This window comes from Cydia fagiglandana, chromosome Z (assembly GCF_963556715.1).
Source record: "Cydia fagiglandana chromosome Z, ilCydFagi1.1, whole genome shotgun sequence".
NCBI classification, from domain to species: Eukaryota; Metazoa; Arthropoda; class Insecta; order Lepidoptera; family Tortricidae; genus Cydia; species Cydia fagiglandana.
Genome location: NC_085959.1, coordinates 75358 through 79809, shown reverse-complemented (window position 1 = coordinate 79809; position 4452 = coordinate 75358). Strand labels below are relative to the sequence as shown.

The window sequence follows — 4452 nt, the reverse complement described above, 5'->3', positions numbered from 1 at the left end:
TATTTTACTGGCTTTCATTCAATACCCCACACGATTATATGCAATGCATAGTGTGGGTGCAATATGCAATATTCGCAACGAAGCGGGAGTCATTTTGATGACGTCATTCCGCTAAAGTAGATGGCCGGCGCCGCTGTCTCCCGGCAGTTTTGGAGACCCAATAAAAAAAATGCGTTTATTTTCAGACAACAAGCCCAATACCATGCCCAACAACATACTAAAAGTTGGTAGCGGTTTCCGGCTCTGAACATATATTCCCATAACGCAGGTAACTAATAGTCACTTTGCTTGATTTCGGAGGAAACAAATTGGACTTAAGAGACAAACACGGTCATAATTTCATCATGACGGTCATTTTTTTTTAAACAATATTAACATTCCTCTCTCTTGCACGCGCACCCATTCGAACCTAGAAAAAGTACACCTGGACAATGCACACCTGAAAAACCGAAATGTAGGTATTAGTTCCGCCGGCCGAATATTCGGCGGCTGGATACCGAATATTCGGCCGATGGTCAGACCGAACATCCGGTATCAGGTATCCGGCCAAGCAACTATCCGTTGCATCTCTAATTTTAACCCCAAACGCATAGGTACAGACGAAGCACAACCGATTGTAGGTACTACATTTAGCAAACGTTTAACGTAGGTATGTATTCCGTGTGTCTGCCTATGACACCGAAGTGTCTAAACGGCTGTTACAAATTATTTTGTTTGAAGGGTCTCATTATATTCATACACACAGTGTTCCTAGCTCTGATAAGGAGGAATTTGATCAATTGAAGGAAGAAGATGATCAATTCGTTTCTACTTCATGATTGGATGTGAATGCTGCCAGTTTATACTGTAATATTGCAAGTTTGTAATGTAAAATTGTTTTTTTAGTTACAAAAGGTTTACATTGTGCATTTTAATTGTAATTGAATTCCATATGAAAACGTCTGAAATGAATCATTGTGTGTAGCCGCATGGTCAAGGATATTAATGAAAAACCGGCCAAGTGCGAGTCGGACTATGAAACTGGACGTAAATACATAGGTAAGTATTATTTTTTAGTTAAATGAAAGGCATCGCTATAATAATTATAAATGTAACTAAAATTAATCTTCTTCGAAGTTTTAACCACAAAAATAAGCAAACCATCAACGACTAAGTAAGCTGTGTTTTGGCATGTCCTTTCATGAATAAAAGCTTTGTCATTTTAGCACTAACTTTTGCGTAACTCTAAAGGAACTTTTACAAAGTATTATTAATTTACTTTGTATGAAAAAGGAAAAAAATATTTCGAATTTTGCAGAAAGCGATCTACTAGGTAGGCAGGTAGCTTTTATTAATGTAGGTACCAATTTCAACGTGTCTAATTTGTAACGGAAATAAAAAATAAGCGATATTATACTTGATCCCTATTACTTTTTAATTACACACAGAAAATTAAATAACATATGATATCCGCGTTCCCGCGGGCACGTAGCGTAGGTACTTTTAATTAGAGATGCACCGGATATCCGGTTACTATCCGGTGTGGGTAGATCTGATATTTGTGATATACGCATGTGGGTAAGCCAATAAAGTACAAGTCAATCTCAGCCCGAACTAACTTGGTGTTTGATTTATATCCTTAACATGGCGCAGCCGAAATAAAAGAATCTCCATAGAAAATTGTTTAAAGTAATTGTGTTTCATGGTTCACGCAGTTAACTGTGTGTATACGTGCTGTAGAAGATACGATTTGGTGACAATTTGTGAAAATACTTGTTTGAACTTTTATCATGGACTCGATTTTGCCGCCGCCATTTTCGTTCATTAATAGTTTAGAAAATGTTACGACGGGAAATTTATCAAAAGAGTGGGAAAAATGGAAGAACGCATTTCTCATTTATTATGAAGCATGTGAGTTATCGAAGAAAGATAAGAAAGTGCAATTAAGCATCCTTTTACATATCATCGGCGAGCAGTGCCGAGAAGTGTACGAGCAATTTGATAAATCGTCGATAACGACATCAACGGAATTATTGGCTAAGTTTGACTCATTTTTCCTGCCTCAAAAGAATCTAACTAGGTATTGAACGGCACAGATTTTTTACTCGCGATCAAAAGGAAGGCGAGTCCATCGAACAATACTCGTTCGAATTAAAAAAATTGGCGAGTTCGTGTGAATTTAAAGACCTAATGGAGACGTTAATTCGGGACAGACTTATTTGTGGAATAAAGGACAAAGCGATTCGGGAAAGACTACTACGGGAACCAGATTTAACTTTGAAAAAATCACTAGATATTTGTAATGTTGCGCAGATTTCGAAGGTACAGGCCGGAGCCATAAAAAAAGAATCTGTAGAGCATCATGCCTATACGGTACAACGAGATTATTTTGGGCATCACGGAGTAGCGCGGGAAACGGCTTGTGAACACAATAGTGATATTAGTGATGTAAATCGGGTGATGTGGGTATCTTGGCGAGGAGCGCTCGCGCATCGAGGAGCAACGCGCGGGTGGCCCCGCGGTCGCAGGCAGCCATCGCGTCCTCGTGCGCCCCCCGCTCACCCGCCCACGCCCGCGCCCGCGCCAGTGCAGCGCTGGGATCCACCGATGCAACGAAATCAGCTGACGCGCAAACACGATCGTGGTAGTGAGCGTAGTGCATGGTGTTCAATGTGTGGTTATGATCACGGGAACTCTAGATGTCCTGCTGCAGGAAAGAGGTGTTTGAACTGCAACCGATTTGATCACTTTTCCCGGATGTGCACAATTTACGAGATTCAAGCGGATGACTCTACCGATCAGGTACGAGTAATATATTATCTTTCTGATTCTCAAAATGATTGGTCCGTCGATTTGACGATTAATGATTATAAGTTGAAGTTTAAATTGGACACTGGGGCCGACGTGAATATTATCCCGCGTACATGTTTGCGAGATGGCATCGCTGAGCGAGAGTTAGGAATGTCTTTAGTCCGATTAAAGGGTTATTCTGGTACGGGCATAAAAGTTGTAGGGTAGGCCAGTGTAATTTAAAGGTGCAGCATAAAGACCGTGGCTATATTGTAGATTTTATAATAGCCGATGTGGATTCGCCACCTGTTTTAGGTCGTGACTCTTGTCGCGAGTTAAATTTAGTAAAATTAGTATTGGAGGTGAAAAGTGATGAGGAATGTAATTTAAATCATAGTATTTTTACAGAGTACAGAGACGTTTTTGAGGGCGTAGGTTGCATGCCAGGGCATTATAAAATTGAGCTCAACGATAACGTCAGGCCAGTGGTGCATGCACCTAGGGCCTATAGGACCTAGGAAGCTCCCAGTGGCCTTGAAAGATTCGGTAAAGTGTAAATTAGACGAAATTATTAAAGACGTAATTATTGCAAAGGTTGAGGGCCCGACGGACTGGGTCAACAGCATGACAGTCGCTAGAAAGGCCAACGGGGACATTAGGATTTGTTTGGATCCACGCGATTTAAATTTAGCAATCAAGCGCGAGCATTTTAAACTGCCTACTTTGGACTAAATTACAGCTAACCTAGGTGGATCAAGTATTTCAGTACTTTGGATGCCAAACAGGGTTTCTGGCAACTAAAATACATGCCGATAGTACAGACCTTTGTACATTTAATACCAGTTTCGGTAGATATAAATTCTTGCGTCTTCCTTTCGGAATTTCATCTGCATCGGAAGTGTTTCATAAAAAAAATGTATGAGCACTTCGACGACATTCCAGGTGTATGTTTATTTGTTGACGATTTACTTATTTACGGCAGCACTAAGGAGGAACACGACCGTAGATTGAGAATGGTATTGGACAGATGCAGAGAAATAAATTTAAAACTGAATTTAAACAAATGTAAAATTGGATTATCCGAAATTAAATATTTAGGTCACAAGATCACTCCTCGCGGCATTTACCCTGACGATGCGCACACATCCGCGATAGATATATGCCACGACCATTGAACGTAAAGGACTTAGAACGTTTTCTAGGTATGGTTAATTATGTTGGTAATTTTGTACCTAACTTGTCAGATAGGAACCATGCTTTGAGACAGCTTCTTAAGAAAGAAGTAGAATGGCACTGGAATGATGAGCACGAAAAGTCATTCAATAGTCTTAAAGAATGCTTGACAAGTGTTCCTATCTTACAATATTACAGTTTGGACACCCCCGTCGTGATATCAGTAGATGCTTGTAAAAACGGTCTAGGATGTTGCCTTATGCAAAATAACTTGCCCGTGTGTTACGCGTCACGTGCTATGACTAAAGCTGAGCAATCGTATGCTCAAATCGAAAAAGAGCTTTTGGCTTGCGTGTACGCATGCGAAAAGTTTTATACGTACATATACGGTCGAAGCGATATTACTATATAGTTCGTTTTTTTTAGCATTAGAAATTAGGTAAACAATCTTGATGTGCCTTTTAATTTAAAAACACATTTTATAAATAAGTTACTGCAAATATGTAACAA

At 39.9% G+C, this 4452-nt stretch overlaps 1 pseudogene; it reads left to right on the top strand.

Moving 5' to 3' along the window:
- The first annotated feature begins 1557 nt into the window (after positions 1 to 1557).
- LOC134679185 (uncharacterized) lies at positions 1558 to 3501 on the top strand (annotated as a pseudogene).
- The last annotated feature ends 951 nt before the right edge of the window (positions 3502 to 4452 follow it).